General features: G+C 42.7%; 1 protein-coding gene across 3 annotated transcripts in view; it reads right to left on the bottom strand.

Annotated features, from left to right (window-relative positions):
* The window catches only part of KCNG2 (potassium voltage-gated channel modifier subfamily G member 2), a 170,981-nt gene extending 160,031 nt beyond the window's left edge, over positions 1-10,950 (bottom strand). Inside the window, exon 1 of one of the 3 annotated variants that reach the window (XM_033929774.1) lies at positions 10,841-10,950. The gene's annotated coding sequence lies outside the window, so the exon portion shown is untranslated. Of the gene's footprint in view, positions 1-10,457; positions 10,780-10,840 lie in introns of those variants that run through there. The other 2 variants (XM_033929776.1, XM_033929775.1) reach the window with 2 other exon arrangements.
* Between the last annotated feature and the right edge of the window lie 15,409 nt (positions 10,951-26,359).

The raw sequence follows: 26,359 nt of genomic DNA, 5'->3' as shown, positions 1-26,359 counted from the left end.
CCAAATACCCAGAACCAGACCTTTCAGGTGAAGGAGGGGCCAGTCCTTCGCCTAAAAGCTGGATTCTGTAACTGGTGGCTGTAAAAAGAACATCGGTTACAGAATCCACCCCCCATCCCCAGCAACAATTGCAGCAGGAGAGATAGCCAATCTCTCCTGCCGCGATCCACCCCCCCCCCTGATTGAATCGGGTAGGCGGGATCCCAAGCCCTCCTACCCAGGCGAGCCGCGACCTTCCCGACACGATTGGACCAGGAGGGAGCCCAAGCCCTCCTGCCCCGGCGAAACTGCGACCCTCCCGACATGATTAGGGCAAGAGGGAGCTCAAGTGAAACCACAACCTTCCCGACACAATCGGGGCAGGAGGGAGCCCAAGCCCTCCTACCCTGGCAAAACCCCCCACCCCCTCTAAGATACGGGTAGGAGGGTCCACAGGGTTCGGGGGGCCGACGAGGACAGGAGGGCCTGGGATCCCTTCTGCCCTTATCTTAGAGGGGGTAGGGGGTTTCGCCAGGCAGGAGGGCTTGGGCTCCCTCCTGCCCTGATCGTGTCGGGAAGGTCGCAGTTTTGCTGGGGCAGGAGGGCTTGGGCTCCCGGTCGTGGTATCGCTGGGGCAGGTCTTGGGCTCCTTCCTGCCCCGATCGTTGCTGGGGGGGGGGGGTGAATCGCGGCAGGAGAGATGATTCATATCTCCTGCCGCAATGCTGATCGCCCACTCCCCCGAATCGCGGCAGGGAAGATGCCCTGCCGCAATCCTCACCCCAAAGTGTCGTGGTTCGGGGAGGTGGGCGATCACAATCATGGCAGGAGAGATGAGCATCTCTACTGCCGCGATCATTGTGGTAGGGGGTAGGCAGGTTGCTGGGGCCGCTGAGCTGATCACGGTAGCTGCGATCAGGTCAGCGGCCCCTTTTTCGGCACTTTTACCTGTTTTGACTTGCCTGCCTAAACCTTTGGTTATACCTGCTTTACGGCTATGTGTAGATCAGCCCCCCTCCCGCCCCCCCCTCCTGCCCTTCCCCCGCCTCTAAAAACAACTCTTTTCGCTCTGTGCATTTAGAGGCAGGGGAAAGGCCTAAGCTAGTTTTAGATACGTCTAAAACCAGCTTTGGTTATGGGTACTTGGACGATCAGGCTTTTTGATCGTCCAAGTACCCATTTAGGCCACTTTTTAGACATTTTTTTGTTTTATGAGCCCCATACTGTATATGTGCGGATGTGAGCATATGTGGACATCTGCCAATATTCTGGCTATGTGCTATTCAATAAAATAGCACCTAAATGTGATGGCACATATAGTCTGAAGGTAGAAGTACATATGGGCAGAGTCTGAGTGGGGCACACAGTTAAATGCATAAATTAAACAGACTCAGAACTGAAAACTAACAAGCTGGAATGAAAAAAGCAATGTCACAATGTATTTAATTTACTTACCCCCTCCATAACGATTCTATAATTTACACAAGATTTATTTATTTTTTTTAATAATCTAGGCACAAGCTTTTACACAGGCTCTATGGATGATGTAAGTGGCTCCCCCTAATACCGTAAATGAATGATACACTAGTGGTCTATAAAGGAAAAAAAGGCACCTACGTTACATTATATTATTGATTGTAATTCCACCTTAACCTTGCAGTTGTAGGTGGATTACAAATGAGGTAAGCTGGACATTTATAGGAGAATTCCTTTATAGAATAGACTCCAAATAGGCCCCTTCTTGACACCTAAAAATAGGAAACCCTTTTATAGAATTACCGTGTCGCTGTCAGTAAAGTAAATGAACTGAACTATTTGTGGGGCTCTCCCCTGAAGAGCTGGGCTACAATGGTATATTCTAGAATTCATCAACCGATCACCACCAGGGATAGAAACTAAAGACTAACTAGGGGATGCACTAAAAACTGACTGATTGCCTAACGATTGTCGCTAAATCAGTTTGACCAGTTTTGCAATCGATCAGATTTCCCGACCCGATGCATAAAACTGCTGGCCATGAATTTATATGAGTGATCACTCATTCTCTGATCCGAGCATGCAAATGAGTTAATTAGTATTGAAATGCCATGCAAACTAGGCGAGTGAACGATGCACAAAAAGCACAGTTACCGTAACAGGTGTTATCCAGGGACAGCAGGCAGATATTCTGAACATATGGGTGACCTCAACCACGGAGCCCCAGTGCAGATAGCTTCACAAGCAGACTTGCTTGAAGAACTTTTGGAAAGTTTGCAAGTGCCTTCCCGCCCAACGTAGGGTGCGCGTCTCCTCAGTTCAGATAGCTAACTATGAAGCCAACCAGGGGAGGTGGGTGGGTTGTGAGAATATCTGCCTGCTGTCCCTGGATAACATCTGTTACATAAGCAACTGTGCTTTATCCCAGGAAAAGCAAGTAGCATATTCTCAACATATGGGTGACCACCAAGCTAACCAGAATGGGATGGTGGGAGTGTTGGCAATTCAGGAGAATACATTTTGTAAAACTGCCTGGCCTAAGTGGCCATCCCATCTGGAAAAAGAATCCAGAAAATAATGAGAGGTGAATGTATGAACCGAGGACCAAGTGGCAGCTTTGCAGATTTCCTCAATAGGAGTAGATCTAAGGCAAGCTACAGATGCCACCATGGCTCTAACTTTATGGGCTGTGACTCGACCCTCTAGATGCAGTCCAGCCTGAGCATAGCAGAATGAGATGGAAGCAGCCAACCAGTTGGAGATGGTTCTTTTAGACACTGGATGCCCCAACTTGTTTGGATCGAAGGAGACAAAAAAGTTGAGGAGAAGATCTATGTGGCTTAGTCCGTTGTAAATAGAAAGTCAAAGCACGCTTGCAGTCCAGAGTATGAAGAGCTGTTTCTCACGGGTGGGAATGAGTCTTTGGAAAAAACACTGGAAGTACAATGGATTGATTTAGATGAAATTCTGAAACAACTTTTGGTAAGAATTTAGGATGAGTACGAAGGACCACCTTGTCATGATGGAATACTGTGAAGGGAGGGTCTACTACTAAAGCTTGTAGCTCACTGACTCTGCAAGCAGACGTGAGAGCAATAAGGACAACCACATTCCAAGTGAGATATTTCAGATGAGCCGTAGACATTAGTTCAAATGGAAGCTTCATCAATCTAGCAAGAGCCACATTGAGATCCCAAACCACTGGAGGCAGTTTGAGGGGTGGTTTGACATTGAAAAGTCCTTTCATAAATCGGGAAACCACAGGATGAGCAGAGAGGGGCTTCCCCTCTAGTGGCTGATGGAAAGCAGCAATTGCACTAAGATGAATTCTAATGGATGTTGATCTGAGGTCTGATTGAGATAAATGCAACAGGTAATCCAGAACTGAAGACAAGGAGGTAGATTGAGGCTCCTTGTGATGAAGAGCGCACCAAGTAGAAAACCTAGCCCATTTCTGGTTGTAACATTGTCTAGTGGTAGGTTTCCTGGAAGCCTCTAAAACGTCCTGTACAGATTGAGAAAACTATAGATTGGCAGTTACATTGAAAGGTACAGGTACAGAGACTGGAGGTTGGGATGAAGAAGAGAACCCTGACTCTGTGTAAGCAGAGATGGAAAAACTGGTAGAAGAAGTGGCTCCCTGCTGCTGAGTTGAAATAGAAAGGAGAACCACAGTTGTTTGGGCCACCGAGGAGCTATCAGAATCATGGTGGCATGTTCACGTTTGAATTTGACGAGTGTCTTGAGAATTAGAGGGAATGGAGGAAACGCATACAGAAATTTGTTTGTCCATTCCATAAGAAAGGCATCTGCCTTGAGGCGGTGGGGAGAGTATATCCTGGAGCAAAACTGAGGTAGCTTGTTGTTGTGGGGAGATGCAAAGAGAACTTTTTGAGGAGTTCCCCACTGAGAAAAAATGCGATGGAGAGGTGACGAATTAAGTGTCCATTCGTGAGGCTGTAGAAGATGACTCAATTTGTCCGCCAGAAAGTTTTTCTCTCCTTGAATGTAGACCGCTTTCAGAAAGATGTGAAAAATTGCCCAATTCCAAACCTTCTGAGCTTCATTGCAAAGGGGAAGGGATCCTGTTCCTTCTTGCTTGTTGACATAGTACATGGCTACTCGATTGTCTGTACGAATGAGGACTACTTGATCATGAAGAAGATGCTGAAAAGCTTTGAGAGCATTGAAAATCACTCTTAATTCCAACAGATTTATGTGACTCCAACGATCTGTGATGGACCAATGGCCTTGAGTACAGAGACCATTGAGATGAGCCCCCCAAGCATAGGTTGAGGAATATGTCGCGAGGACCTTCTGATAAGGGGGTGTTTGAAACAGTAAACCTCTGGAGAGATTGGAAGAAAGCATCCACCAGTGGAGAGACTGAACTAAGGAGTCAGTGTAATGTGCTGAGAGAGAGCATTGGAAGCCTGCACCCATTGAGAAGCCAGGGTCCACTGAGGAATTCTGAGGTGAAGTCTGGCAAAAGGAGTCACGTGAACTGTAGAGGCCATGTGACCCAAGAGAACCATCATGTGTCTAATTGAGAGTGAAGTGAGGGGCAACACTTTGTGACAAAGTTGTATGAGAATATGAAACAACATCTGAAATTTTTCTTTGACAAGAAATTTGTTGAGAGTTCTGAGGTCCAATATAGGTCATAGATCTCCCGTCTTCTTCGAGATGAGGAAGTAACAGGAGTAAAACCCCATACTCTGCTGTTCCAGAGGAACTTCCTCATTGGCACGGAGATGAAGCAGAGCTTGAGCTTCCTGAAGAAGAAGGGTGAGCTGCGATGAATTGGAAGGACACTCTCTTGGGGGGAGATCTGGTGAAACCTGAAGAAATTGAAGAGAGTAACCCTCCCTGATTATTGTGAGGACCCAGAGGTCGGATGTAATTAGTTCCCATTGTTGATAAAAATGATGGAGACGACCTCCGATGGAAAGAGGGGAAGCAGAGGCAGAAAGATTGATGTTATGCTCTGTGTTAGATGGTCAAAAAGGCTGAGTGGACTTGGGCGCAGCAGCAGCCTGAGATTTACGCTGCCGTTGTTGTTTCTTAGGAGGCGGCCTTGAATAAGGTGCTGACTTCTGAGGATAACTCCTCTGATAAGATGGAGGAGGCCTATAACTCTTAGCAATGGAAGGCTTCGGCCTAACTAGAGAGGCAAACAATTTCTCATGCTCAGACAAGCGCTTTGTGGTTGCCTCAATGGAGTCATCAAACATCTCATTTCCCTGACATGGAATGTTGACCAGTCGATCTTGCAGGTTTGGATCCATGTCCACAGTGCGTAACCAGGCCAGACGATGCATGGCCACCGAGAACGCAGTGACCGTGGAGGACAAGAGTTGAGGTCAAGATCGATATCAGGGTCAAGGGTTTGGCAGATGGAAGATTCATAGCCCCGAAGATCTTTTCAATTTGAACTCGACGTCGTCTGAGGGCCCAATTCTGAAATGTAGCACAGCAGGCGCATGACTCCAGATGATGATTCAATCCCAAACACTGCACACACCACTTATGTGGGTCAGTGATGGAGATCGTGCGTTGACACTGGCTACACATCTTGAACCCCGTGACCGGCCATGACATGGAATGAAAAACAGTCACGGCCAAATCAAAACCCGCAGGCTGAGGCCACGGAGTAGGCCCCGCTGTTACATGATGAAAAAAAAATAAATTCCTTTTTTTTTTTTTTTGCGTGGAACACAACGACCCTGTAGAAAAAAAAAGAATACATGAGCCGCGGTGAGAGAAGGCATGAGTTAAAACTCTCATGCAGAACCTTGAAACGAGGGCTTCTCAGCTCCGCGGAAAACTTAGAACAGAGGAGATGCACACCCTACGTCGGGCGGGAAGGCACTCGTGCATGCGCGGTGCGGCAGTCGCAAACTTTCCAAAAGTTCTTCAAACAAGTCTGCTTATGAAGCTGTCCGCATCAGGGCTCCGTAATTGGCGCCACCCATATGTTGAGAATATGCTGCCTGCTTGTCCTGGGATAATGGCTTCTGCCAGTAGAAGAAATAGCGATTGGGTTTACCGATCCAAAAAAGCAATTGGTGAAGACCAGTCGCCCACGATCCTTGCTGGTTCTTCAGCTCTGAAAGTAACAGAATCTGTATTAAAGTTATACTATAAAACCAATAAGAAAATAGTGGCAAACAGGAAACAGAACGAAAAAGCATAAATGCCGCCTCACTGCTTGCTTTGAAAACAGCGCCATCCAACAGTTTTCAATATCTCCTTCCAACACTACCTTCGAACTTCTTTCAACAGCTCCTTAGAACAGCTCTGTCCAACAGCTTTGAACAGCTACTTCGAACAGCTCCCAAAAGAAGGGAAATCTCTACTGGCATTCCTTCTTTTCTTTTTCTTACTTTGAGTAAGTATTTGCTTCAACAAAGCGCCCTTATCCCTCTCGTTCCATCCCCACCCCACTTTCTCCTTTTTCATCTAAATTATGTAACTTTTCCCCTCCTCCCCCTCTTACCCTCACTCTCTAGTCTGTTTAGTCTTTGTCATTTATGTTCACTCCATGCTTTTTTTTTTTCTTTTTTTTTAATCAGCCTCTCTAAATTTTATTGTTAACCGGCCAGACATTTGTTTGATGGTCGGGATATTAAAAACTAATAAACTTGGAAACTTATATTGCATTTTACAACAATGCTTTGTGGCCGACGCCTTCAACATGCACAAATAAACTACGCCTATGACTGGCGTACAACAGGCGCATGCACACATTGCAGCATGAACCAACAGGAATAGTCTGCGCATGCGTTTAAATCGCTCTTACAGTGATCGATCAGATCATTTGCATGTCAACTCGGTTGTGCATGTCAACTTGTTTGTTTGGGTTTATTTTTCTGTTAATACCATCCTGTTCTACCGTTTGTTACCGCTTCTTACCTTCAAGCTCATGCAACCACTAGGGAACTTTCATGGGCAGACCACAAAAATACAATTTTCTCAAAGGCTTCTCAAGCTACAAGGGGATGTGGGAACAAAAACCTAAAATCAGAGGAACTGTTTAAATTGCTGTTATGGTAAATGTTGTGTGGTTTTATGCTAATAAAAATATTTAAAGTAAAAAAAAAAAAATTGTGTTAAAACTTATGGCAAGAATGTCTAAAATCTTTGTAGGCTTTCTCACCAGGATCACCCAAATTTTTAACTGACAGCTCAGAATATTTCATTGTTTTATGGATTGTGTATTAGGCACAGCTTTTTAATGTTAGATCTGATAGTTTTATGTTCATTTTAGTAGTTTTAATGATGATGCTTTAGGTGTTTGCAATGATGCTAATGTGTGCTCTCTCTTTGTTTCCTCTTTCCACTTTTGGTTTTGCCTCCACACTTCTAGCAGTGAAGCAATAAGCAAATTTTTGTGCAGCGGTATATTAATTTGAGTCTTATTTTAGATTGGAAGTTAAGCTCTATAGGTATGCAGAAAGCTTCCTCAATAAATAACATCCAATGATACAATTAACACTTTGGACCTGCACTATGCCATGTGTTTCTCAATTTATTTATATTACTTGGGATGTTGTATGTTGATATGTTAATATTCTTATTTTATGAACCCATTTCGGCTACTTAATATCCTATTTTAATACACTATTTGAATGTAATCTGCTTTTATTTTGCATGCTTGTCTATGCTTTAACAATATATTTTTACCCTTCAAACCATATTTAATCAATTTACTGTATATATTTATGTATTAAATTACATATCCATGTAATCGCATAATCACTAACATGTATTTTTATTTTTCAGTTTCTATGTACATCATGTATGTATAGAGGATTGGATCTTTGATAAACACAGCATTGCTGAAACACAGCTAGTGTCTGGTCACACTTCTTGTTGCACTATTTTAGGGCTCCTTTTATGAAGCTGCATTAGGCTTTTTTATCACCCACCACAGTGGTATGAGCTCCAATGCTCATAGAATTCCTATGAGCGCCAGAGCTAATACTGCTGTGGCCAACGATAAAAAAAAAGCCTAATGTGGCTTCGTAAAGGGTAGGGGAGTGGAGGGGTCAGTGTTGCTTTGTCAGGAAATATGATTGACCTCTGGAACTGGTTTCCTTGGACTTTTGTTTGTACCTCACTTTGGTTGGGGATTGTAATAACACACATACATTTTGTATTTTCAGGTTTGAAAATAAGTACCCATGAAAGATGCAAGTGACTACTTTTTTCTTATGTGATTTTCAAAGTGAGAGTGAAAATTCATGCAGGGCCACAGATTTAAAAAAACAACAACAAACAAACCTGCAAATTGTGCAGCTCTGTGAGCAATGTGAAAACTGTTCTATTTCTTAGTAACTGCACAGCACAATACTCATCTGGCATGTGCTACACAATTAATTATTTTATTTATTTATTTCGATTTATTAACCACTTTTTCATGAAGATATTCACCCAAAGCAATTTACAATACATTGAATAGTAATCAGGTTCTCTTAAGTATTTAATTAATTATTGGAGATAATAAAAACCATACATTTCAAGGTTATATCTTATGTTGTATGTAATCAATGCTATTTCCTTTTAAGTGTGTTCCCCTAGAAACATTCTAAAATATTACAAATAGAGAATTAAGAAAGTTCGGTTCAGGAATAAATTTCCAAAACACTGAAGAATATCCTCATAACTGACAATTGCATTATCTAAAAGTTGACCAATCCTTATTCTTCATTTCCATGTACAGTACTTTCCTTATACTTCTCTCTGTTTTCTTTTTTTTTTTTTTTTTACCACAGGCTATTAACAGCCTTTGAATTCAAGCCCACAAATGACCAGCATCTGGATAAAGCATACAAAAATTAGCTTGGAAGATTATATTTACAAAGTCAGATTTCTCTGTTTTCAAGGGGTTGCTTTTAACTAAACCAAATGTTAGATGTACAGTACCCAAACATCAGAACAAACGATTCTTCAGTTTCAGTGAGCTTTTATGACAGTAAATTACTCCCCCCCAAGAAACCCCCATGACGATCTTTCATTGTGTGCAAGTCTCCATACGAAATGTGCACAAAGGGTTAACAACAGCTATCCAAGCACTTACCCAGGGGACTCTCCTGTCATCAACTCTTTCCTGGCAATGCCATAATCCTCACACCTTCATGCTAAATAGCAAATAGGATCTCGGAACCTATTTTCACTAGAGTTAAAGAAAACCTCCACAGCCTCCAAACAGGTAATCATCTGAAATTAAAAACGTCAGCCGCTGTGCCCAAACCAAAAAAAAAAGAAGGCATTTTTATGCCAACTTCAAACATTTTCTTCATGGGTGCCACCCCGAATAATAAAAATAGAATTAACACACAACAAACAAAACACCAGAATAACTGCAGATATCAAGCACCACAGCATCCAGAGGCTTGAACAAACCTAGGACAACAGGATCGTCTCCCACCTGGGAACTCTGCAAACAGCTGGGCACTGCATCCTTTGCCACCGCCACAGCCTAGTGTCAAAACACCACATTAGACACAGCCTTAACATTCAGTTTCACTTAATAACCTTTAAATGTATTGTGTAGCAGGGAGGTTTCTACACTGCTCACTTACTAAAGAAAAAAAACAAAAAAAGGCAGGCATGACCCTATAGACCAGGGGTAGGGAACTCCGGTCTTCAGAGCCTATTCCAGTCGGGTTTTCAGGATTTCCCCAATGAATATGCATTGAAAGCAGTGCATGCAAATAGATCTCATGCATATTCATTGGGGAAATCTTGAAAACCCGACTGGAATACGGCTCTCGAGGACCCGGGTTCCCTACCCCTGCTATAGACTCAGGCTAAGTAACCCCACTGCAAAGTAAACCAAGTCACCAACCTACCAGATCTACACCTTGCTGCCCATGTAATTAATGCCTGCTTCTTTCACATGCTTTTCATCAACTTTTTGGCTCTGCCATGCAAAGACGTACAAAACAATAGCCGAGGAAAGCATTGGTTTATTGCAGGACAATATCAGGTACGAGGATTTTTTTTTTTTTTTGGGGGGGAGGGGGGTTAACGATCTTGAATAAAACGCCTTTATTGCGCTTATTCCTACCCTACATAAACGCAGCATTCCGGTATTCTTTTAAGTTCCTCCCCTCTTATCTCTGTCCTCTGAGATGGCCGACACAGCTCACAGCCCATGGTTTAATAACTTGGAATTAATCCCCCTGGTCATTGTTTCTTATCAACATTACTGAAATAAGATTTTTTTTTTTTTTTTTTTTTTAAGCAGCTGCTTTGCAAAATGTTCTGTGGAGAACACACACACGCACACTCATTTACCAAAGTTTCTTCCCTCCCTTGTCTCCGATCAACAACTCAGAGCCAGAAAAGGTTCAAAACTTTGCTGCCAAAAGAGAACAAACTCCGGAGACGCTAATGAGGGAAAAGCGCTCCGGACGAAGCAGGGAGACAAATACAACTTTCCCTTTCTTCGCCGAGAAGACAAAGCAGCGAGGAAAGAAAAACAAAAGTCATACCGGGCTCGTCTGTCAACCGAACCAATTACTGGAGGAAAACAGGGTTCCTGCTGCGCCGCGCTTCAACCCATTCTTGCAAGTTAAGACAACAGAACATCGGCAGTACAAACATTTGCCAGCGACTCGCTGCTGGAAAACAAGCAGCCTTCGCGCCCTTCTTTGCCTTAATTACAGATTAGGCCGGGCCACCTCAGGAGACCGCGAGGAGCAGCCACCACGCGCCAGTCTGCACGCGCACTATCCCCGGACGTAAGTGTAAGGGAGAGAGGCACCTGCTCAACTCGGCTCGAGCCAAAGTGCACCAGAGGGTGTGGAAAAGTAGATGCTGGGATGGTCTCCCCCTCCCCCGCAGGTATAGAGCAGAAGCGGATGCCGGAACTTACCAGGTCGGGACACACGGGCGCTCGAGCCCCTCGGCTTGTTGCTGCGGCGATGTCCCAAAGCTTCCCCAGTAACTGTAGGGCTAAGAAGAAACCGCCCTCCCCTCGCCGAGCGGCTGGAGCCCGCCTCTTAAGGAAGACCCTGCAAAATGAGCGGCTCAAAGAGGGCTGAGTTTCACTGAAAAGCAATTAGAACAAAAATGGGTTTTGACTGTGACTGTGACTGGAAAAAAAAAACCAAACAGTGCCAGTGGGAAAAATTATTATACATTTAAGGCATAAAATAAATTCTGGAGGGAGTAAATTTTTGTGTAAATCAACTGCAAAATAAATGACTTGCTGGATTATTATTCTATTCATTAGACCACAGGGAAAATTAAATATACATATATAAGGTAAAATCTAGAAGGGTAGGAGCTAAGCAGAGAACATGACTGGGAGGGCTGAACACAGTGCAAGGACCATAGGAGCCAACTTTTGAAAATGATGGGGGTGCTGAACTGAAAATGCACTACAAGTTTCCTCTCACCCAGCAAACAAAAACTAAGTCATATGGTAGGGAACTACCACTCTGTATCTAAATGATAAGAGCAGGGCAGGCAATGTGGACAAATCAAAAGTTAGGGTCCTGCCACTCTCTCCTCCCCCTCACAGATTGTCAGCATCATACAACTCTCTTTATTCAGGCCTTCTAAAATACTTTTCTGCAACCAGTCCCTCAGTCCATAATCTGCACTACACTTTTATTTCAATTTTTTTTTCACTTTCCCTTAATTTCTCTCCCCCAGTTCCTCTCCCAATCCTCATCTGTTTATTTTTCTTCAGTACATTCCTCAACCAATTATCTTGCTATCACAGCCCATGCTTTCCCCCAGCTTATATGCACTTCAACTCTGTTCTCTCTTTTACAGTCCATATTTCTTCCCTCAGCCTCAGCCACATGGAATGGAGAACTAGAGGAAGATGACTCCAAGGAAGAAACCCACAGAGGAATCACGCAGGAAGGGGAGGCATGGTCTTGCCGATACCTAGAAGAGGAAGCAGCGAAGTACACCGAGGACATAGACCGGAGCGAAAACTGAAGAAGGGAAAGTCTGCGATCCTAGTGGGAGACTCAATCCTAAGGCAAGTAGATAGCCACATAGCAGGAGGAAGAGATGATCGACTAGTGACCTGCCTCCCAGGAGCGAGAGCAAAAGACATCGTCAACAAAATTGAAAAGATCCTAGAAGGAGCAGAGGCGGAAGAGACTACAGTGATGATCCACATCGGGACAAATGATGTCAGCAGGAAGGACTACAGTAGAAATGCACTGATCGAACAGTTCAAGATTCTGGGAAGGAAGTTGAAGATGAGGACTAAGAAGATAGCGTTTTCAGAGATCCTACCAGTGTCGAGGGCAGATGTGAAGAGGCAGACGGAACTACAGTCAATAAATGCATGGATGAGGAGATGGTGTGAGGAAGAGGGGTTCCACTTCGTGAGGAACTGGACAATGTTTTGGGGCAAGAGCAAGTTCTTCAGGAGAGAAGGACTGCACCTGAGCGCAGTGGGAGCTAGACTTCTAGCAAACAACGTCAGGAGAAGAATAGAGCAGGCTTTAAACTAAGAAGAAGGGGAAAGCCGACAGTCGACCAAGTGTCGACGATTCAGAATAAGGTATCCCATGAGGAAACTGAGTGGGAAAAATGCTGGGAAGACACAACAGGCAAAAAACAAGAGTTGACAGATCAAGAAGAAGATGACAAGATGATCGTAGCACAGGAAAAGAAAATAAAGATCGTAGCACAGGAAAAGAAAAGGAAGACAGAAAAATACCAGGATTTAAATTGCATGTATACTAATGCCTAAGGAATAAAATGGGAGAATTAGAAGTCATGGCCAAAAAAGAGAACCTAAACATCATTGGGGTCTCTGAAACATGGTGGAATGAAGAAAACAAATGGAACATAGCACTGCCGGGGTACAAACTCTATCGCGAAGACAGGTCAGGCCAGAAAGGAGGAGGAATAGCCCTATACATAAAGGAAAACATACACTCGACCAGAGTGTACACAGCAGCAACAACCAACAAACTGGAATCACTATGGGTTAAAATACCAGGAAGGAAAGGGCCCGAGATAAAGATGGGCTTGTACTATCGTCCACCTTGGCAAACCGAAGCAAATGATGAAGACATGAAAGCCGAATTAAAGCGAGAATGCAAAAACGGTAACACAATTGTTATGGGAGACTTCAACTATCCCGGGATAGACTGGAGTCTTGGAAACTCACAATGCGCTAGGGAGACTGGATTTCTGGAGGCTATGCAGGACTGCTTCATGGAGCAGCTTGTCAGAGAATCGACGAAAGGGAATGCCACTCTGGATCTAATCCTTAATGGGCTAAGAGGACCTGCAAAGAAAGTGGAAGTGGTGAGACCATTGGGAAACAGCGATCACAATATGATTAAGTTCAAAGTTGAAGTAGGAATATCGAAGGGAAAGAGAACCACAGTGACAACTTTTAACTTCAAAAAAGGAAACTACGAAGCAATGAGAGTAATAGTAAGGAAGAAACTTAGAAACAGCTCATCGAAATCGCAGACTGTAGAGCAAGCCTGGTCTTTATTCAAGGACACGGTGAACAGGCACAAAATCTGTATATCCCCAAATTTAGAAAAGGATGCAAAAAGAGCCAAACAAAAGACCCGGCGTGGATAACTAAAGAAGTGAAGAAAGTGATAGGAGATAAGAAACATTCAATCCGGAAATGGAAAAAGGACAAAACCGGGGAGAACTGGAAAGAGCACAGGAAGCATCAAAAAGAATGTCACCTCGTGGTTAGAAGAGCAAAAAGAGAATATGAAAAGAGGCTAGCCAGGGAAGCACGAAATTTCAAACCGTTCTTCAGATATGTTAAAGGGAAGCAGCCAGCAAGGGAGGAGGTGGGACCGCTGGATGACGGAGATAGGAAAGGAGTGGTAAGGAGGAAAAAGGAAAGGAGGAAAAAGAAGTGGTGGATAGACTAAACATGTTCTTTTCGTCAGTATTTACAAAAGAGGACACATTTAACGTGCCGGAACCTGAAAAAATCTTCAAAGGAGATCAAGCAGAAAAATTTACATCTATAGAGGTAAGCCTTGAAAACATAGATAAGCAGATAGATTAAAAACTGACAAATCTCCAGGCCCGGACGGAATCCACCCTAGGGTATCGAAAGAACTAAAATAGAGGAAATAGCGTAACTACTACAGCAGGTTTGTAATCTATCCCTGAAAACAGGCGTGATCCCGGAGGATTGGAAGATAGCTAATGTTACGCCCATCTTTAAAAAAGGATCGAGAGGTGACCTGGGGAACTACAGATCGGTAAGTTTGACTTTGGTTCCGGGGAAGATGGCGGAAGCGCTGATAAAAGACAGCATCGATGAGCATCTAGAAAGGAATAAACTGATGAAAACAAGCCAACATGGATTCTGCAAGGGAAGATCGTGCCTAACAAACTTATTGCACTTCTTCGAAGGAATTAATAAACAAATGGACAAAAGGGACTCCATAGATTTCCAAAAAGCCTTTGTCAAGGTACCCCATGAACGTCTGCTATGGAAACTGAAGAACCATGGGGTGGAAGGAGACATACATGATGGATCAAAAATTGGATGGCGGGTAGGAAGCAAAGGGTAGGAGTGAAGGGCCACTACTCTGACTGGAGGAGGGTCACGAGTAGTGTTCCACAGGGGTTGGTACTCGGACCGCTGCTGTTCAATGTATTTATAAATGATCTTGAAACAGGGACGAAGTGCGAAGTAATAAAATTTGCAGATGACACCAAACTATTTAGTGGAGTTGGGACAAAAGAGGACTGTGAAGACTTACAAAGGGACCTGAACAAACTAGAAGAGTGGGCGACGAGATGGCAGATGAAGTTTAATGTAGAGAAATGTAAAGTCTTGCGTGTAGGAAACAAAAACCCGAAGTACAGCTATATGATGGGAGGGCTGGTAATGGGTGAAAGTGCCCTAGAAAAGGACTTGGGGGTAATAGTGGACAAGGCAATGAAGCCGTCGGCACAGTGCGCAGTGGCCTCAAAGAAGGCGAATAGAATGCTAGGTATTATCAAGAAAAGTATTACAGCCAGAACGAAAGAGGTTATCCTGCCTTTGTATCGGGCGATGGTGCACCTGCATCTGGAGTACTGCATCCAATATTGGTCGCTGTACCTTAAGAAGGATATGGCGTTACTCGAGAAGGTTCAGAAAAGAGTGACGTGATTGATAAAAGGTATGGAAAACCTTTCATACGCTGAAAAATTAGAGAAACTAGGGCTCTTTTCCCTGGAAAAGTGGAGACTTAGAAGGGACATGATAGAGACTTACAAGATCATGAAGGGCATAGAGAAAGTGGAGAGGGACAGATTCTTCAAACTTTCGAAAACTATAAGAACGAGGGCATTCAGAAAAAGTAAGAGGGGACAGATTCAGAACCAATGCTAGGAGGTTCTTCTTCACCCAAAGGGTAGTGGACACCTGGAATGCGCTTCCAGAGGGTGTGATAGGACAGAGTACGGTATTGGGGTTCAAGAAGGGATTGGATGGTTTCCTGAAGGAAAAGGGGATAGAAGGGTATAGATAGAGGATTACTATACAGGTCCTGGACCTGATGGGCCATCACGTGAGTGGACTCCTGGGCACAATGGACCTCTGGTCTGACCCAGCAGAGGCACTGCTTATGCTCTTATGTTCTCACAACCCATGCCTTCCAGCTCTCAATGCCTGTGTCTACAATTTCCTTCCTCATTCCTTTTCTAGTGCCTTCCTCACCACTTTCCCCCCTCACTATGGTAGACCAAAGGCAAGAAGAGTCTCTAACCAACACTACAACTCTTCTTCTTTGCTCCCTGCTATTAACCCATTGCTCAGATATTCTTTAGCCAGCCAATAAACTGCAGAGGGGGCAGGACTAAAAGCTTAGGAGACACCAACCTTCAGTCCTACTTTCCCCTGCAGCCTTTTGGCTTGCTAAGGAATGTCTGACCAATGGTGTCTCCTAAGAGCTACTGGTCCAGCTTCCTTTGTAGCTTACTAACTAAGGAATGTCTGACCAATGGGCTGCAGGTGGAGGCAAGAGCAGTAGATACATAAACAAAGCCTTTTTTTCCTGCTTTCCTCTGCAGCTCTACCTACTTAAGAATTCAGCTCTGATGTCTAAGCGGTGCTGGAAAGAATATTGAGGATGCTCTGGCACCCTCAGAGCTGGCAGGATTGACAGGGGGTGGTAACCAGGTCATTTGCTTTGGGATCTCATGCCACAGAAGGGCCCAAACCTGCCTAAAGCTGAGAGAAGCATAAGCTAAAGGCAGGCTTTGGGGCCTCCTCCCCAGTTTCTGCAAGACTAACACTGGCCCTGGCTAAAGCAAGAACTTTATTAAATGAAGCATGGCTGAGAGTGCTAAACAAAGCTGGTGCAAAGCTATTGGATGATCCCAGTGAAACTTCAGACAGGTGCCTCCTTGCCCTTGCAACTTTACATTTCAATCATATTTATTGGAGGAAAATTGGATCATAACCATTCCAATATTACATTATTGCTATAGTCTTATCAGTCAACTTAGATGAAAACAAGCAGTAGTATAAAGCACAGTAAACTGACATATTCCTCCTCTGTTATAACTTTTTCATTTCTCCGTCCCTCCCCTCCTCTTTATCCACTTCTACTAATTCCTGGATAGTTCAAGTTAATCATCTGGCAAACTAGCATCAGTAAAAAAATATTAATCATGGAGAATTCAACATTCTACTGGAGGCACAAGGTGTGAGGGTGTTCCGAAAAGGCTTCCACATCTGTTGAAACTGAATCCTTTTAACAGATGTTATATCCTTGGCACTGTACTTATCCACATCATCTGGGAGGGTCACAATATTAAAGAAAGCTCATCTGGGGTTATCCAATCCAGTACAATAACTTTCTTCACCATTAAAATGTCTTTACACATAAAATTTTGTAGGCCCTTTGAGGTGGGTGCAGCAATACTGTTTTGTCAAACAACATCGGTAGATGGCACCTCACCTTCCGTTTCCATGTTGCATTATAAAGCTCACCACTTGCTTCCAAAATTGTTGCTCCCCTGGACAATGCCAGTACATGTGTCCGAGCATTGCTCCTACTTGTCCACATTTAGGACAACAGTCATGCTTTTGAAGGCTGGCAATATATGTTCGCCTTGGAGAAACATGTAAATCGCAAAAGGAATTTGTATTGTATTTCCCACAACAAAGCATTGTCTGAAATAGATCTCAGATTTTGATGGCATTGTGGATGAAGCCCTCTGATACTGTGACATTTAGCTACTTTTCACTGAGAGTCAAAGGTATATAAAGTAGTTAATTATTCCTGTACCTCATCTATAAAGTGAGCCTTTGCCAAAGAATGGATGTAATGATATAATTGCTAAAAGGCAAATAAATGTGATTTTGGAAGTGGAATTCCTGCTCCAGTTCTTGAAAGGTCTTTATAGTGCCATCTGGCTGTAAGACATGCATAAGGTAATACAGCACCAGTGGCATAGTAAGGAGGAGGCAGGGGGGCAGGCCACCCCAGACCCTTAGGCTCCCATGTTCCATGGGAGGCGCTGGCTCTCCGCCCCTCCACGCCATGCTCACGCCCTCCCTTCATCCCTCCCCTGTACCTATTTAAATTTTCACCAGTGCAAGCAGCTTCTCTGCCCTGCTGCTCATGCCAGTCTAGCTCCCCTCAAATCACTTCCTTGTCGCAGGGCCAGGAAGTGACATCAGAAGGACAGCCGATGCCAGTACGAGTAGCAGGCCGGAGAAGCTGCTTGCGCTGGTGACGATTTAAAGAATATAAGGGGAAGGGAGGGTACAAGAGTGGTGTGGGGAGTGGAGGGCATGGGGAGTCGCCACCACTCTGGGGGCCTCCTACCCTTGCACAGCGCTTTAGCATTCCAATCTCTGAAAGTCTGATGTTCCATCCCTGGTGAAAACTGGTTTCTACTGATGGATATGTAGGAGGAAGTAGTAGATAATCCTAAATAAGAACAAGTCCATTTCCAAGTACTGTACAGCACACAGGCCTTAAAAGGATGGACCTTTTCAAGGGAGATGGAATTTTTCCAGCATTTGCATGAGGAATAGTGCTAAAGTGAATTGGAGAACAAAGTTTAGTTTCCAAGTCTGTCATTGAGAACGTCTCTGTATTCCTGTACCAGTCATTTATATGATGCATATGACTAGCTAGAATCGTATACTTAATATTTAGTCATCCTAAGCTTCCTTTTCACAAGGCTGCATAAGTTTCTTGATGGGCAGTTTTGGCCTGTTTCTGTTCCACAGAAACCTCTGAATAGATGTATGAAGTAACTGTTCATCTTTACTCTTCAGATATAGAGGTAACATCTGGTATTTGTACAGCCAACAAGGTATATTAATCATATTAAATAACTGTACTCAACCCAACAGTGACAAAGGCAAGGCTTGCCAAAGAACTAATTTATCCCATTTGTCTTGTAATATTGATGTTATATTCAGTTTACCGTAGATCACGCAGTTCTTTAGGTATCAATAACCCCAGATATTTAACATACTCAGAGGCCCACACCAAAGGAAATGGACCCTCCCAATGTGTCTGAACCCGGATCTGGAGGGGGAATGCTATTAATTTTAGCAAGTTAAGATTCAGGCCTGATAATGTTCCATATTGATATAATAATTACAAAAACAAGTTAAAGAAGATTGAGGGGTCTCTGTAAGATATGTTTTCATATTGAAGTCACTAATGGTGTCAATTTGATGTGACACGTTTAAAATTGTGTATTATGATTAGATTACTAAGGTGGACCAAAGTTTTTTTTTTAACTTTATGGTCGTTCCTTCATACAACAGTTTCTATGAGCACACTTCACATTCAAACATTGTTTTTAAGTGCATGACTAAATGTTCCATGACCAGCAATATTTTCATCACATTAATGACAGTCTTCCCTTGACAAATTCCACTTGATCATCCACAAAGAGAGACTTTTACGCCTTATGCCAACTATGCCTATATTAGCTTACTCCCCACACCGGGGAAACTCTTAGATTTACCAGCCTCATACTATCCAATATCACTGTTAAATGTTGACATTAAACTGCTTTCCAAAATTTTGGTGGACAGATTGTCTTCTTATTTGCCATGCTGGTAATTGAGTTCATCCTTTTGAAATTTTTTGATCTTTTGTAATCTCAAATCATTTTTAAATTTATCTATTTTAGATTGTAATTCTTGATATTGGCCAGCAACATCTGTATTCTCCTTACAGCTCATCACATATAACCTTTTCCTTTCCAATCTGCACTTGAAGACGTTTTATCAATAGCAACATCAAGTCAAGGGAACATCTATTCAGAATCATGCTCCATTGTTTTACAAATTCCTCCTCTTGTCTGAACTTAGTAGGGGCCTGTCGAACCCTTAGGCCGCTGGGGATAATCTGCTTACAATACTGTACTAAGGTTTCACTATGCAGTTCCAATCCAGTCAAAGTGCAATGATTGTCAAAAATTTCTGCCCATTTTGTCAAAACATTAGTGCCATTGTCTGTAGTTAACAATGAATCTCTGTCCTCTGCACATCTGAAAAGCCCAAGCCACTTCTTCACTCCTGTGCCATCTTCTACCGCTCTTATTTATGTAAATAATATTGTATACCAGGTAGGATTTTGTTTGTGCTCATGGAGTGAGGTTGAAAATGGACTGTAGTAAAGCTGTTTGAAAAATAGTGGGACATCACGGAGCGGCGTGGCAGGAGCTAAGTACTGTTCAATTTTTGAATGTTGAGTGCAATGTAATGCTGTTTCTTGATTATATTGGACTTTTTTGTGTGTTGTTAATATCTGATGCATTTTTGGACATCTTTTAGCAGCTTTTGATTTTTGCAACTGCACTTTAATTTTTTTTTTGCTGCTTTGTGCTGTCCCTGTGTAATGTGGCAGTTGTGAGGTCCTTGATTGATGGCTACCTTGACTTCCATGCTTTTTTGATTAACCACTGGACTTTGATCTTTTGATTTCATGGAATAATTTAACAGGACTGCTTAGATTGCTTTCTTTTTTTTCCCAAATCTTTATTCATTTTATAAACCAACACAAAATGCAACATATTATCAACAATTAACAATACAGATAGCACTTAATTCCATCAAATCATATAATAAGTATATATCCCTCCCCTTCCCCCCAACCTTTCAAACAGAATAAAAACAATCAAGAGCAATACAAATGATCAAGGTAAACAAATTACAATTCAAAAAATAAATTAAGTACATATTCCCCCCCCCCCGCCCCCCACTTTCCTGGATGTGTATAATCAACAGGCAAAACTAATAATCAATCTTTACAAAATGTTGTTAATGGGTCCCAAATTGCTTTGAATTTCTTATTGTGTCCCAATTGTATTGCACTCATACATTCAAATTTATAAGTTTCTTAATTCATTCTCTGGTTGTCTCTCACCTTGCCTACTGTAACTCACTATACCAAGGTATTACTCAGAAAGAAATCCATCGTCTTCAAATACTTCAGAACACTGTAATAAAACTTATCTATAAAGCAAAAAAAATTCAACAATGTCACTCCTCTACTCCGTAACGCTCACTGGCTGCCCATCACACATCACATCATTTATAAAATCCTTCTTTTTACCTTCAAAACTAGAATTACAAACACTCCAGCTTTTATAGACAAAATCCTCATCCCTTATCAATCAACAAGGATGCTGAGATCTAATGCACAGAATCTCCTGATAATCCCTTCTATACAAGAAATATTCTACGAATATTATACTAGCCGGAAGAAAAAGTTTTTCAGTCATGGTACCATCACTGTGGAATGCTCTGCCCATAGAACTCAGGCTGAAACGGGATACTGGGCTTGATGGACCTTCGGTCTGTTCCAGTATGGCAATTCTTATGTTCTTAGGATGGAGTCGGTCCAGAGGGCACCTACAAAACTGATGAGTGTTCTTTGTCATAAAGCATATGGAGACAGATTTTCAGACCTCAATATGTATACTCTGGAAGAAAGGTGGGAGCGAGGGTATATGATTGAGATTAAATATCTCCGTGGCTTTAATGTGCAGGACGTGAGCCTTTTTCAAATGAAGGAAAACTCCAGAATGAGAGGGCTTGGTATAAAGTTAAGAGGTTATAGGCTCAGGAGTAATCTAAGGAAATTTTTTACAGAAAGGGTGGCAGATGCGTGGAACAGTCTCCTAGTAGTGGTGGTGGAGACAAAGATTGTGTCTGAATTCAAGAAAGCATGGGACAAGCACATGGGATCTCTTAGGGAAAGGAGATAGTGGATGGGCAGATTGGAGGGGCCATTTGACCTTTATCTGCCATCATGTTTCTATAGTTCTGTTATAGTTATGCATTAGGAGGGGGTGCTGAAAAGTTCTCAGCCCAACCAATCAACTTCCTAAATTCTGAGCATTATTTTGCCACTGTAGCTGAAAAGAGTGTTCTTATTTCATTAAGTGTCAATTTGCAGAAAAAAAATTCTAGGCTTTGACATTGTTTCAGATCATTGATTGAACCATATCCACATCATTCTCGTCTCGGTTGGGCTGAGAACTTTTCAGCACCCACTAATATAGCTACCCCATATTGGTGAACAAAGATAGTGAACTCTTTTACGAAGCCGCGTTAGCGGCTTTATCGCATCGCAGCTTTCTATCACCCGCTAACCCCCACGCTAGCCAAAAAGCTACCGCCTGCTCAAGAGGAGGCAGTAGCAGCCAGCGCAGTCGGCAGTTTAGCGCATGCTATTATGCGCGTTAAACCGATAACGCGGCTTCGTAAAAGGAGCCCAGTATCTCTTTTAAAATTGTTCTTGTCTTGCAGTATAGTACTACTAATCACCCTGGATCAGCAGGTTCACAGACTTTTCAAGTGTTCAAAACCTTCTTGCTCATAGATGAGCAATATAACAATAATGGCCATAGTGTTTTTAGTAAAGGAAGCATCTAATTATTCCCAGTTTGATGTGTATCTGTTAGTGATAAATAGGCTTATCATTCCAATTGCCAGCCCACTGTTTGAACTAGTCAACCTTGTCATTTCAAACAGGGGCAGCCATCAAGAGGTGCCAAGTTTCAAGTTACAAGTTTATTCATTATTTGATTGATCGCCTATCATAATTACTAAGCGATTTACATATACAAAAAAATACCGGATAAAACAATAACAATAATATAAATAAAAATATAAAAATCATTAAAATACTAGACAAATTATTACAGGAAACACTAGGATAGAGGGGAAAGAAATACAATTTGTAATAGGAAAGGAGAGAACATTGAGGGTAAATTACAAAAGGAAGGGGAAAAACAAAATAAATTTGTAAATAATATCTTCAAATGACTGGTATGAATGATAGTAATAAAGAGCAATTAGCATTTCAATTAAGTATTGAAAGCGTCTTTAAAAAGAAAGCTCTTAAGTTGGCTTTTGAATTTTTCAAGATTTTTCTCTACCCTTAAATATAGTGGGAGAGAATTCCATGTTTGTAGTGCAGTAACGGTGTGTTTCTGAATATTAAACTGAACTGAGAAATGCCTTGGGCTATGTTCTAAACTGCTCCTCCTTCGGTTTCCAAAGCACAAACACCAACATAATAGAACACAATAACAAAAAAAATGTGCAGTACTTCTGACCAGTGGCTTACATATGAGTGATCATAAAAACAGCATATCATTTTTTAAAAACCCAGCACTATCCCTCTCCATTCTATACTTATGCACATAATTTCATAGAATATTAGCATTTATGCGCATGAATGGACACTTAAGAGTCAGATTCTGCAACCGATGCTGGTATCAGCCAGCACCTCCAAAACCAGCGCCAGTCCCATGTCAATCAAGCATCGGTGCCGGTTGAAGAATCGAAATCAGGTCAAACATAGGCGCTGTAAATTTAGGCCAGGGTTATAGAGGCCTATATTTCTGGCACCTATGTTTGACGTGAATCACGTCTATGGAGGAGCCTTCCAGTTCCTTAGGTCATTTCCGGTGTTAACCACGCCTCTGTTGACCTTAGGCAATGGTTGGCACCTCCACAGATGAGATTCTGGCATCAGAAATGAGGGTGTTGGTGGGCTTTTTAAATATGATTTTAATTGCTTTTAAATGATGACAGTCAATTACCGTGTCACTTAAAGGCAATTAAACCAATTAAGTTAGACGGGTTAGGGCGCCTATTGATACCTATCTTCTGGCGCCACTTCCAGAATCAGGGTCTTACTCTATATGCATAACTGCTTGCAGAGTACTCAGCAATATTCCAGAAACAGCGCACAACTGTCTTAGCACATAAGTGTATGGTTTTATACACAGACTTGTCCAAGCACTCATTTTCTCATTGGTCAATTACAGACACCACGGAAACAAGAGAGAAAGAAGATTGACTCATTTGAGCTTTGATGCTGAAGTAGGATTTTATACATGCCTTGGACCACCAGAAGAACTAACAAATCGATGAGAAAGGATTGACCTGCTAGTTAGAGCAACAGCCCGAGCATCCTGAGATTGCGGGTTCAAACCCCATGCTCCTCCTTGTGACCCTGGGCAAGTCACTCAATCCTCCATTACTCCAGGTATATTAGATAGATTGTGAGCCCTCCGGGACAGACAGGGAAAAATGCTTGAGTACCTGATTGTAAACAGCTTAAATAACTTTAAAAGGCAGTATATAAATACCTTAAATAAATAAATTAATAGATTCTGGAAGAGATCAAACTGGCTATGTCACTCAATGCCCAAATGATGAAGTTACGACTGTTTTATTTTGGTCACACCGTAAGAAGAGAAAGATCATTGGAGAAGGACAACATTATTTGGGAAGATTGAAAGAAACAGACAAAGAGGGTGACCTGCAACCAGATAGTTGGACACTTTGGAAAACAACCATGGGGATGGTGCTAGAGGACCTTACTGGACTAGCACAAACCCAATTTCTTTTTAGATCTGTAATTCATCAAATTGCTAGGACTCGAGCAGAAGTCAATGGCACCTAACTAACTTTGTACACATGGGTGGGGCATGGATAGAGCTCCCATTTATGTGCATAACTTACTGAATATTGTAAATTACACACTAAAGTGCCACATTTAGGCATATAGATTTACATCAGTTATAGATGCTGATGCCAAGTTACAATTGTTTTCTATAATGGCATTTTGGTGCACAGCGCAGGGTATTGGTGAGCCTAAACTGTGGCACCGAATTATAGAATTGCCCCCATGTTACACCTAGGGCTAGATATGGCACTGCAAAATTAGTGTTGAAAAAAATCAGCACTAACTGCTATTCTATAGAGGGCACTGCAAGATGAACACTCTTTATAGAAAAGCGCTTAAAGCCAATTCCTATGTCGAAGCTAAGTGTCAAAATTTAAGAACATAAGAATTGCTGCTGCTGGATCAGACCAGTGATCCATCGTGCCCAGCAGCACGCTCCCGCGGCGGCCCCTGGGTCAAATACCAGTATCCCAACCTAGACCAGCCCTATCTGCGTGCGCTTGAATCCCTGGAGGGTGTTTTCCCCTATGACAGCCTCCAGAAGAGCATTCCAGTTTTCCACCACTCTCTGGGTGAAAAAGAACTTCCTTACGTTTGTACGGAATCTATCCCATTTTAACTTTAAAGTGTGCCCTCTCATAAAGTTTATGCCCTCTCATAAAGTTTATGCCAGCTGAAACCTGGTATAAATGCTGGATCAGAATGCATAACATTTCAGTGTGTAAATGGCGCTATTCTATAAAACTGTGTGCTTTTGGTATACCCATGCTCCTCCTATGGTCATGCCTCCTTTTCATTTATGCGCTAGAGGATTTATGTGTTGGGTGTTATAGAATATAGGATCTTCAGACTGCTGATGGATGCAACCAACTTGGGTCATACAGCTGAATTCTTCATTGATCCCTATTTTTACTCTTCATTTATCTTATTCATTTTTACTTAAAATTTAGACTCAAATAAATATATAGAACTATTTATATTAAAAGTCATCAGATAAACACATATCTTATCATTGCTTACTGAACTTGCATCAGTTTGACTCAGTTCAAAATGGCAGCAGTGTCTACAAACACAGTCCTTTAAAAATCAGCTGATCATTATGTCACGATTCAAAGTCTGCTAATCAGGAGTAAGAGTACAGCGATCTTCAAGAAGTATACTTTTCACTCCAATCGGGCTTCTTATTCAATCCATTCCCGATCACAAACATCATTTTTACTACCATATATTTAAATCCTGAGTTTATTAGATTTCAAATAACCATTGTTACTCATACTAACTCCATCCAATCCAGTTCTTCATTCAACCCAAGAGGGGCTAGAGTATTGAGCTCAAAGATCCACCAATGTTCCTTCAAATTGAGCAATTGCTCTATATTACCACCCTCCCACCCAACTTTTACCATATCCACAATGCACCATTTGATCTCACAAAGCATATGTCCCATCAATTTCCAATGATGTACCAAAGGGATAGCATCATTCTCTGTACCTATGATTTATGTTCATTCAAATGGATTTTAATAGAATACATTATATGACCAATATACATTTTGCGGCATGGGCACTGGATTTTATCCCAGGACAAGCAGGCAGCATATTCTTGACTGATGGGTGACGGCACCGACGGAGCCCCGGTACGGACAATTTTAGAGTGATTGCACTCTAAGAACTTAGAAAGTTCTAGTTAGGCCGCACAGCGCGTGCGCGAGTGCCTTCCCGCCCAACGAAGGCGCGCGGTCCCCAGTTTCTTAGTTTCCGCGGAGCTAAGAAGACGTGTATTTCCAACGGCTGTTGGAAATTTTTTTCATTGTTACTCGCCTTCCCGCTCGCGCGTTCTTTTTCTTCGAGAATTGTTCTCTTTCTTATTTTATTTAGTTTGTGTTAAAAAAAAAAAAAATCACTTTTTTTCGATTTTTTTCGGTCGGCCCCAGCGGGGCCTGTTGGCACCATCGAAGCTTCGGGCTTCGATTTTGCTACGGCTGTTTTTCCCTTCATGCCCCCTTCACCGGGTTTTAAAAAGTGTCAGCGGTGTGCGCGCCCTATATCATTATCCGACCCGCAAAAATGGTGCCTGCAGTGTCTGGGTCCGGACCATAGGGCAGAAACTTGCACCCGCTGTAGTTCTCTTCAAAAGAGAACTTTAAAAAATCGGCAAATACAGCAGCGGATCCTTTTCGGTACCGATATGGAAGTTCCATATCGACTCCTGCAACTTCCTCCAAGTCGACACCGGTAGTGTCGACACCGCAAGATCCATCGCCGGTGTCGCACCCCGTAGGTAAGCCGGCTAAGAAGCCTTCCCCTACTGTTCTCGGGCCGCCAGTCGAGCATGCAGTGAGCCAAGTCCTGCAGACTGCGCGCCGGCCCCGTAAGCGCTCCGCTCCCATTGAAATTACTGCCTCTTCATCGACATCGACTTTGCCTGAGCGTCGAGCTGCACCACAGGTACCGAGCAAGAAAAAAGCGGTACCG

This window comes from Geotrypetes seraphini, chromosome 2 (assembly GCF_902459505.1).
Source record: "Geotrypetes seraphini chromosome 2, aGeoSer1.1, whole genome shotgun sequence".
Classification (NCBI taxonomy): Eukaryota; Metazoa; Chordata; class Amphibia; order Gymnophiona; family Dermophiidae; genus Geotrypetes; species Geotrypetes seraphini.
The sequence above is the reverse complement of the archived record's forward strand: the minus strand, read 5'-3'. Positions and strand labels throughout refer to the sequence as shown.